Here is an 11,102-nt window from a genome sequence, read left to right as displayed (position 1 = left end):
AGGCTGCGCCAATCTTTCATATTCCAGACAATTTGCATTTTTCATAGTTTCTCTTGAAAGTGAATGGAGATATTTATTTCCCTGTTGATGTGAAATTAGGTTCTACATTGAATCTGCTCGCAATTTTCTGTTGTTGTTGCGAAAAGGAGGGAAATTGCGATATGAAACTTGGTTACTTTTCCCTAATTTCCTTAATTTCTGTCCTGATGATAGAGGCTGGTGATTGGTCCTCTCTATCCGGTGGAGATATCAGCCCAATTGTTAACCTCATCTAATCGAGACTGTAATTGGTAATCTTCACTTTTCATGGTTCATTGTTAGTCAGTTCTGATTCATGTTACTTGAGCACTTTCCTGGAAGTATTGGTGCTCTAAGGCGCCAGTACGTTGAAAGCACCATTTCGAATTGCCTCACTGCAATTTGTGTGAGCAGCTCATGATCCAGACGACTCGCTCTGCCTCACAGACAGCATTCATGAGTCTGTGTGTCTGAAAATATGTTCTCTTTGTCAGTTCTGCTTCTGTTCATGAGTTGTCAGTTTTTGGTTTCGCTGGAGACACACACAGAGACAAAGACCCACATGCACACATATATTTTGTGTGGTGAACTTTTTTGGAACTTTCAGAGTTACATTGCACTTTGCTCAGAAACTACATACATTCATGTAGACCTCTGAGCTCACAAACTGCATGAAATTCTGTAAAACTCTGTTATCTCACTTTTTAGACTAGAATCAATCTAAACATCAGGTAATAGACAGAGAACTCAGGGGCCTAACACCTTCAACATATGGTTTAGCTATTACCATTGTTAACAGCTAACCAGAGAATGCAACTTTTTTTAAAATGGGTTTTGTGATTTACACATAGAATACAGTGATAGTTTCACTTCTTTCAACAGATGAAAGGTTTAACAGACAATCAATTCTTCAGTGTATAACTTCAGTTACATCACACTGCAAATTTTTGCTATAAATTCTGTGTTACTATGGAGCCCTCCACAAACACCTGATGAAGGAGCATCGCTCCGAAAGCTAGTGTGCTTCCAATTAAACCCGTTGGACGATAACCTGGTGTTGTGTGATTTTTGACTTGGTACACCCCAGTCCAACACCAGCATCTCCAAATCACAACTTATTCCCGACAACTTGCAAGTGTTCCCTTAGAAACTGCAGCTTTTTGGAAACGTATTACTGGGACAAAGTCATTGCTCAATGTGATGGGATGCACCATCAATCCCTAATTACTTGAGAGATTGAGATTTTGAGTTATTCCGCAGAACCCTGGATGTCCTCAGTAGCGGGGTGCAGGCATGATGGCATGAGGCAAGGATTTATAAGTAGTGACATTGAAGGAACAGCGAGATATTTCAACTGGGAAACGCGAGAACCTTGGAGGGGGTAATTGCGGTGATAGCTTTCGCTTTTATTTGCTGCCATTGTCCTTCCAGACAGATGCTGATCGATCACTGAATTGTTCTGGCAGGATCCGTGTGCGTGTTCTGGGTGCAAGCAGGATTTAGTTTTCATTCGGATAATTCACAAGAAGTGAATTAAATCTTCATTTCCTGATTGGGAATGAAAGCCTGTTCTGGGCAATGCAAACTCAGACCCGTATGCAGGGATGTCCATTGATACTGCAGTAGCCTTTGGGACCTGTACAAACTCTAGTGCCTGCTCTTCACGCCATAATCGTCTTCGTCAACAGTGTTTCTCTCTCCAAGTTTCCAAGTCGGTTCATATTATCACCCTTGGTTTCAATGTGAAGAAGGCAATGCTCTGATAATCTGATGTTGTTCAGCAGATATACTGCAGCAAGTTAAGTTAAGACTGATGCTAACACGAGCTCGTTTTGAGCTGCGCTGATGTGTTGGCAGCAAGAAAGGCAACGTTCAACTCGCCTCATTCCGGATGACGGGCTCGAAATGACCAGTGGTTTCTCGCTGAATTAGTTCAGGCTCTGGAATGTAAAAAACTTCAAGTTTGAAAGCACAGTGAAAGGAAATGTTTCATAGAGTGGGGCATTCCAAGTTAAACAGTGACGGTGATTATGTTTGCTGATGTTTCACCTTGTGAATGCTGTTTCCCTGATGTGGACGTTTACATTACCTATAGACAAACTGTCACATCCAAACCTGGTCTTTGGGTCAGTGATGGAATTGGTAACATGCCTGACGTCGAATTCGGGGATTGTTGTTCGCATTTTAAATCACGAGGATGCAGTGTGCTCGTCCATTCCTGGTGTCTGTCAGGAACGGAAGGGTTTGGGTTTTCGAATTTACAGTTTATTTCGTCCAATTCGAATTCTAGCTCACATCAACGTCTCTCATTGTCTGTAGAACTGGCTTTGGTTTAACCAAAAGCTGTGTTTTGGACGTTGAACTTGTTAGTTGGAGCGGACATCTGAAGTGAAGCACAAGGTGCTGGTCAAATCCTGAGAACTCTGCCACTCTTGGGGAATTTGTCTGTGTGTCTCTTTCTGTGGGAGACACGACATGGGTAATAACACAGTGTGACTATGTCAAACTTCAATCCCATTGTTGTGTCATCTAAGATCAAAGCGAGAACCTCACTGACATTTGCACTGGAAACATCAGAACACATAAGGTTATGGATCAAAGCAGGAAACTGGGAATAGAATCGATGAATGTCTTTAAACATGGGATTTTCCATTCTACAAAACCTGAAGACGAGTAGAAACCAATCTGCAGTGAAACTGATCAGAAATTAAATGGAAAATCCATTTCATTGAGAATAAGTGCAAGAGTGTCTGTCTTCATTCCATGTAATCTCGTAGTTAGGATTTGGAACTCTAACCGCAATAGTGTTGGTTCTATTCTCGGACAGGGAATGCATGTTTTATTGTGCAAATATATCGTGGGAACAGTATTTCTTACCACTGGTCCGAACCTGGTAATGCTTGGTTTTGTGCTCGGTTATCAAAAATCAAAAAGATACAGGTTTTGGAAATATGAACTAAAAACGAGAATTGATAGAGAAACCCGCTACACCTGGCAACATCTGTGGAGAGAAACAGGTTTTTTTTCTTAAGATGGACAGGAAACATTTTAGTTATAGATTTCTAGATTATACTGTTGGGAAAATGACAATCTTACCTGTCGAATCAGGATATTTATTAAAATCAATCTTGAGATTACAAACATCGAATTTTTCAATCATAAAAGGACTTAATCAGCTGTCATGCTACTTTCATTTTCCTGAGCTGGTGGAAGGCTATGTTTTAATGGCTACATTTCCTTTTAGTTTCCGTTATTTAGCAGTCACGCCGAATAGAGAATTGTTTCTTTCAGTGTCTGCCTCAATATGTGTCTTTGTTTTTTCTATATTTGTCTCTGTATCCTCCTGGGCCTTTTTCACATTCTCCGACTGTCTGGCTGTCCATATCCCTCATTTCCCATTTCTGCTCTTGAAAAGCCTGACATTCAGACACAGTTTGAGATTCGAACTGCTGAGAGGCTTTCTGACGCCTGGCTGGAGTCGGTCGAAGGAGTCTCACATTCTCTGGATAATGCGTCTGTCACTTCGACCTGAGGCAAGGAGACATTTCTTCCTCAAAATCTAAAGACCCTTTCGAAGTTAAAGTTGATTTCCTTATCCAACAGAAAAAGAAAGTAATTACATAATAGATGAAGAAGGAAAACGATGCATTTACTGTTGGTGTACAACGAATGAATGGTGACAGCAGAGAATGAGGGTGATCATGTCGTGGTGTCACTGCCATTACCACAACATTTCCCAGGAATGCTGCAGTGTCTCCTGCCTCACCACTTAATTTCCACAAAACTGGGAATAAAGGAATCAGAATAAGAGGATGAGAAGCAGAAGTGCTTGTGGAACTGCGGGAAGAATCTCCACGTTAAAATAGTAGTTAAAAAGAGCAACCTACACCACTGGATTTAAACCAGGAAAATGAAGCCGGAACGCGAAATCAGAATGTACAGCAATTCAAACAGGACACTGAGTTTCTCGATCAGCAACACAATACTTGCGAGAAATAACGAGCTTTCAATACAATGAGCAGGCACCAGTGTGATGGGAGCTGCTTTCACCAGCTAAGCCATGGCGCCACGTTAAAAGCCAGATTTCTCGTCCATATGTGCAATGCCTGAACCACTTGATCACAGGAATTCGAAAACGCGTTTTCTGTATTAATGTTGCTCAGTTTGAATGGCAATCAAACTCTGCTTGTGCAAAAACAGACATTTCAATGCTGAGCATGCCCCACTAAAAAGGCACAGAAAAAGACAGAATCCTCTTGCATTGGCATCTAACAGATATTTTCGTCTGTTTAAACTGACAGAATAAAGAGGATGTGCTCATCTCCTCTCGTGTCCCATTAACCACGTTAATACACAAGCAGGGATTTTCAAACCAAGATGAACAGGCTCATTGTTGTGAATTGACAGCAGTGGTGTGAGAGTCATTACGAACAGTGAGCAATAAATGCTGAACCAATAGCACTGACACTGAGCCTTGCACCATCAGCTCCACACTCACATCTTGTGTTATGTCTCCTAGGCATCAGTGCATTTGACTTTCATTATTCTACCCTGCACCTCTCCTCAAGTTATTCCCGACCGCTTGCAGTGTCGAATTAGAACATGCAATTATTAGAAATGCATTTCTGGGACACAGTTGTCTTTCAATGAGGTAAGATTCACTGCCCATCCCTAATTATCCCAAAGATGTAGGGGACGAGTTACTTTTGTTAACTCCTCAAATCCTTAGTTTGGAGGTACTGACAAGAAACCACTAGAGATGGACTTCCTGGATTGCGGAGAGCAGACCGACCCCAAACTGCTAAGGTAACTCACCCAGGGAAGAGCAGATGGACCCCACTCTGTCAATGTATCTCAACCAGGGGACAGAAGTCTGACATCACACGATCAATGTAACTCAACGAGGAAATTATGGCCTGACCGCACTCTGTTAATGTAACTCACCCAGGGAAGAGCAAACTGACGCCACTCTGTCAATGTTACTCATCCAGGGAAGAGCAGACTGACCCAACATTTTATATGTAACTCACCCAGCAAATGGCAGACTGACACCACTCAGAGAAGAGCAGGCTGGACCCATTCTGTCTCTATCACTCATCCAGGAAAGAGCAGGCTGATCTGATTCTGTCAATGAAACACGAGCCTGACCCCACTCTGTCAAAGTAACTCACTCAGAGAAGAGAAGACTTATTCCATTCTGTCTATGTGAATCATCCAATGAAGACAGTAATGAAACCATACTTGCTGTTAAACTCAAACAGAGAAGAGCAGACTCTCACGATTCTGAGAAAGTAATACGCCCGTGGAGGAGCAGACTGACACCACTCTCTTAACGTAGCTCACCCAGGGAAGAACAGACTTAGTCACTCTGTGATATTACTCACAGAGAAAGGAGCAGACTGACCCCATTCTGTTAATATGACTCCCCCAGGGAAGAGCAGATGAAGCCCAATCTGTCAATGTGAATCAACCAGGGAAGAGCACTCTGACCTCACGCGATCACTTTAACACAACGAGGAAATTGCAGACTGACGCCACTCTGTCAATGCAACTCACCCAGAAAAGAGCAGACTGATCCCACACTGTCCAAATAACTCACTCCGTGAAAAGCAGACTGATGCCACTCTGACAATGTAACTCGCACAGGAAAGAGTAGACTGATGCCACTCTGTCAATGTAACTCACTGAGGGAAGAGCAAACTGACGCCACTCCGTCACTGTTACTCACCGAGGGAAAGGCAGACTGACCCCACACTCTCAGTGTAACTCATCAGACTGATCCCACACGGTCAATATAAGTCATTCACTGAAGAGCTGTCTGACCCCAGTCTGTGAATGCAATTCACTCAGGGAAGAGCAGACTGATCCCATTCTATCTATGGCACGCACCCAATGAATGAACACTAACCCCACTCAACCAATGTAACTCGCCAGAGAAGAGCAGACGGAAGCCAGACTGTCAACATAAATTATCGAGGGAAGATAATTTTCTGGTTCACTCAGGCAGGGAAGAGCAGACTGTCACCACTCTGTGAAAGAAATTCCCCCAGCGAAGGGCAGACTGACCCTACTGTATCTGCGTGACTGACACAGATAAGAGCAACTAATCCAACTCTGTCAATGTCTCTCCCTCAGGGAAGAATACCCTGACCCCTCTCTGTCCATGTAGCTCACCCAGGAAACAGCAGACTATCCCCACTCTGTCTATTTAAGTTCACTAAAATCCTCTGAAGTACGTCCTATCCAGACACTCTCCACATCCCTGTCTCTGTAACCGTGTGCGTTCAATGGCGAATCCAAATAACCTGCAAATGTTTAGAATGTGGCAGCAAACCAGAGCAACCACACAGAAATTGGGCGAATGTGCAAACTTCCATCAGGCAGTCACCTAAGCCTGGAATGGAAACCAAACCCGACAGCAGTCGTGATTATAAAATGGCAGAACAGAAACCCAGCAAAAAGAATTGCATCCCTGTGTGTTGCAACGATTCTGAGTCTTAATTAAGCCCCCCTCACTGTAGTTAATTTCCATTTTCATCACTGCCAACCTTCTTCAATGCAAAGCACGCACTTGCTTTTTTCAGACTTTTGACATCCCGCTTTCATCCCGCTTTTTACCTAATCATATTTCTGACTTTATAAACTACGTCACAACAGGTTGACAACTGCAGAATGAGCTTTGTTCCGTTCTCCACTGATGTTGAGAGTAGGAATACAGCATATTCGAGTAGGACTTGATGCGCTTGCGGGTGGTGCATTATGGCTTCTTTTTTTTGATTTTCGGTCTACTATTTCGAGTTCATTGCGCAGAATTCTGAAGAAGACTTTTTGGAGTCGAAATGGTAACTGTGTTTTCTGTCGGAAGACAGACGTAGCTTTATTTCTGTTCTCTTATAAATTGATCTTCTTCTGATCTTTGCAAGTGAAATAGGCTGCATTGCTATTGCTCGGTTTTAGTTTCAAAATCAAGAGAAACATGAAGGAGACAATATCAAAGAACACAAAGTACTGAGTTGTTAAGACAATGTTTGCAGCAATAGTGGACATGAAGGTCAAATTAAGATACGGTTCAAGAACATTTAATCTGGAAGTGGTATGTGACTTTAGTTCCAAATATATGTTTCCGTTCTCCCAGTACATCTTTTTGACTCCCAGAAAACATTGATTGTTTTCTGTATTCACTTTGTTTCGCGATATCTGTCTTCTGGTCGACCAGGGACAACTTGAATTTGCGTCTGCATTGAATAAGATTTCGCTCTTTCTTTCGAGAAGCAAACCTGTGCATTATGTACCACTTATCATGCTGATGGCTAAGAAGTTCAAAATGAATTACGGTTTATGGATCGTGAGCAAGAATGAAGTGATCCACTGGCGAGCAGATGTCATCACGCCCTATTCCTACATCTGGCCTGAACGGTCCATTGGCAGAGTCTGCAGAAAGGAAGTGTCTAAGTGAACTAGTCCTTTGTTCAGTTTGATTTGATACCAATGGTTGTGCTGTTTTGGCGCAGAAATGTGTCAACATCTCTGACGTTAGAGTCAAAATTTAAGTCACATCTACTCCATGGAGTTACTTCTCAGATCGGAACATGCTGACATGAAAACATCTAGCTCTGAGAGCAAATGTTTTTACATTAAACTGGGAGTATGTTTAACTAAGCAATTCAGACGGCCAAGATGGATAATTGGCATTTGGTTCTTCATGCTGAGCTCTCCACACCAACTGCTCCAACGAAGGCCGTGGATAAGATCCCCATCGATTATTTTGGTCAATTTTCGCCTCAACAACAACCTTTTGTTCTAAACAATGCCACACCACAAGCAGAGGGCTAAGTGTGATTTTCATCGTTAATTTTCAAATTCAGTTCTTAATGCACAGTTTCTTACGAATGTGGACAGCAGAAGACTGTTAACATTCCATTTCAAATATTTCCAGTAAATTCTACTCCGCTGATATCGCCTTGCCTTATCACACCTCAAGCCAGGAACCTGGATCAGTCGAGTTCCTTTCCACACATGGAGTTGCTTTTTCTAATTCATTGACTGCTGATATAATAGATTATTGGCCTTGAGAGTCAGTTGTAAATTAGGTTGAACTTTCTCAGCTTGACTTTCAACTGATCCTAAAAAAAAGTCATCACCTGCAGGTAAATGTATTGCATTGCTTCATGTTTTGCTTAATTCCACGCCCCCCCCCCCACCCACCCCGAAACATCCAAGTTTCACGATAGTCCGACAAATGTTTTGAAACTGATTCGTGTTGGAAGTTGGTGGCTTTTTGTGTCTCGACAGATAATTTATTCAATTAGACGTCTTGAAATTACTTCGGATTCTTCACAGTTGAAAATTTACTTTCTATTGAATGCAAAGCTAAAGCTCCACAAAATCCAAATTCTGCAAAGGAATTAATGACTTTTAAAAGATTCAACGCTGTGAGCCGGCTTTGAACCTGCGCAGGGAGACCCCATTGGATTTCAAATCCAACGCCTTAACCTCTCGGCCATCACAGCTGCAGGAAAGTGGCCAATTTTCATAATAAAAGAACTTAATTCATGAAATATGTACTTTGAAGAACAAATTGTCAAGACCCAAAGATTTCGCCAAATCCTTTGCAGAGACCCAGACGAACGTTCCCTTAGTAGATTGTCAGGCTTTCCCCGCAAACTAGATCCTGACAAAGCTGAACATAGAACATAGAACATAGAACAATACAGCACAGAACAGGCCCTTCGGCCCACGATGTTGTGCCGAACATCTATCCTAGATTAAGCACCCATCCATGTACCTATCCAAATGCCGCTTAAAGGTCGCCAATGATTCTGACTCTACCACTCCCACGGGCAGCGCATTCCATGCCCCCACCACTCTCTGTGTAAAGAACCCAACCCTGACATCTCCCCTATACCTTCCACCCTTGACCTTAAATTTATGTCCCCTTGTAACACTCTGCTCTACCAGGGGAAATAGTTTCTGACTGTCTACTCTATCTATTCCTCTGATCATCTTATAAACCTCTATCAAGTCACCCCTCATCCTTCGCCGTTCCAACGAGAAAAGGCCGAGAACTCTCAACCTATCCTTGTACGACCTACTCTCCATTCCAGGCAACATCCTGGTAAATCTTCTCTGCACCCTCTCCAAAACTTCCACATCTTTCCTAAAGTGAGGCGACCAGAACTGCACACAGTACTCCAACTGTGGCCTAACCAAAGTCCTGTACAGCTGCAACATCACTTCACGACTCTTGAATTCAATCCCTCTGCTAATGAACGATAATACTCCATAGGCCTTCTTACAAACTCTATCCACCTGAGTGGCAACCTTCAAAGATCTATGTACATAGACCCCAAGATCCCTCTGTTCCTCCACCTGACCAAGAACCCTACCATTAACCCTGTATTCCGCATTCTTATTTGTTCTTCCAAAATGGACAACCTCACACTTGGCAGGGTTGAACTCCATCTGCCACTCCTCAGCCCAGCTCTGCATCATATCTAAGTCCCTCTGCAGCCGACAACAGCCCTCCTCACTGTCCACAACTCCACCTATCTTTGTATCATCTGCAAATTTACTGACCCACCCTTCGACTCCCTCATCTAAGTCATTAATAAAAATTACAAACAGCAGCGGACCCAGAACTGATCCCTGCGGAACTCCACTTGTAACTGGGCTCCAGGCTGAATATTTACCATCTACCACCACTCTCTGACTTCGACCGGTTAGCCAGTTTTCTATCCAATTGGCCAAATTTCCCTCTATCCCATGCCTCCTGACTTTCCGCATAAGCCTACCTTGGGGAACCTTATCAAATGCCTTACTAAAATCCATGTACACTACATCCACTGCTCTACCCTCATCCACATGCTTGGTCACCTCCTCGAAGAATTCAATAAGACTTGTAAGGCAAGACCTACCCTTCACAAGTCCGTGCTGGCTGTCCCTAATCAAGCAGTGTCTTTCCAGATACTCGTAAATCCTATCCCTCAGTACCCTTTCCATTACTTTGCCTACCACAGAAGTAAGACTAACTGGCCTGTAATTCCCGGGGTTATCCCTATTCCCTTTTTTGAACAGGGGCACAACATTCGCTACTCTCCAGTCCCCTGGTACCACCCACGTTGCCAGTGAAGACGAGAAGATCATTGCCAACGGTACTGCAATTTCCTCTCTTGCTTCCCACATAATCCTAGGATATATCCCGTCAGGCCCGGAGGACTTGTCTATCCTCAAGTTGTTCAAAATGTCCAACACATCTTCCTTCCTAACAGCTATCTCTTCTAGCTTATCAGTCCGTTTCACACTCTCCTCTTCAACAATACGGTCCCTCTCGTTCGTAAATACTGAAGAGAAGTACTTGTTCAAGGCCTCTCCTATCTCTTCCGACTCAATACACAGTCTCCCACCACTGTCCTTGATCGGACCTACCCTCGTTCTCGTCATTCTCAGGTTTCTCACATACGCATAGAATGCCTTGGGGTTATCCTTGATCCTATCCGCGAAGGATTTTTCATGCCCTCTCTTAGCTCTCCTAATCCCTTTCTTCAGGTCCCTTCTGGCTATCCTGTATCCCTCCACTGCTCTGTCTGAACCCTGTTTCCTCAACCTTATGTAAGCCTCCTTCTTCCTCTTTACTAGACATTCAACCTCCCTCGTCAACCAAGGCTCCCTCACACGACCATTTCTTTCCTGCCTGATCGGTACATACATATCAAGGACACGTCGTATCTGCTCCTTGAAAAAGTTCCACATTTCCACCACATCCTTCCCTGACAGCCTATGCTCCCAACGTATGCTCCTCAAATCCTGTCTTACAGCATCGTAATTTCCCTTCCCCCAATTGTAAAAACTTCCTTGTTGTGCGCACCTATCTCTTTCCATAACCAAGGTGAAAGTCACAGAATTGTGGTCACCATCACCAAAATGTTCACCCACTAACAAGCCCACCACTTGTCCCGGTTCATTACCGAGTACCAAATCCAATATGGCCTCCCCTCTGGTTGGACAATCTACATACTGCGTTAGAAAAGCTTCCTGGACACACTGCACAAAAACCGCCCCATCCAATCTACTTGATCTAAAGAGCT

General features: G+C 43.4%; 1 non-coding gene across 1 annotated transcript; it reads right to left on the bottom strand.

Annotated features, from left to right (window-relative positions):
* Positions 1–8,446: 8,446 nt before the first annotated feature.
* On the bottom strand, positions 8,447–8,528 carry trnas-uga (transfer RNA serine (anticodon UGA)). The gene has a single exon. It is a non-coding gene; the product is annotated as a tRNA-Ser (tRNA).
* Positions 8,529–11,102: the final 2,574 nt, after the last annotated feature.

Source organism: Chiloscyllium punctatum, chromosome 17, assembly GCF_047496795.1.
Source record: "Chiloscyllium punctatum isolate Juve2018m chromosome 17, sChiPun1.3, whole genome shotgun sequence".
Taxonomy (NCBI): Eukaryota; Metazoa; Chordata; class Chondrichthyes; order Orectolobiformes; family Hemiscylliidae; genus Chiloscyllium; species Chiloscyllium punctatum.
This window is presented reverse-complemented; position numbering and strand designations above follow the sequence as displayed.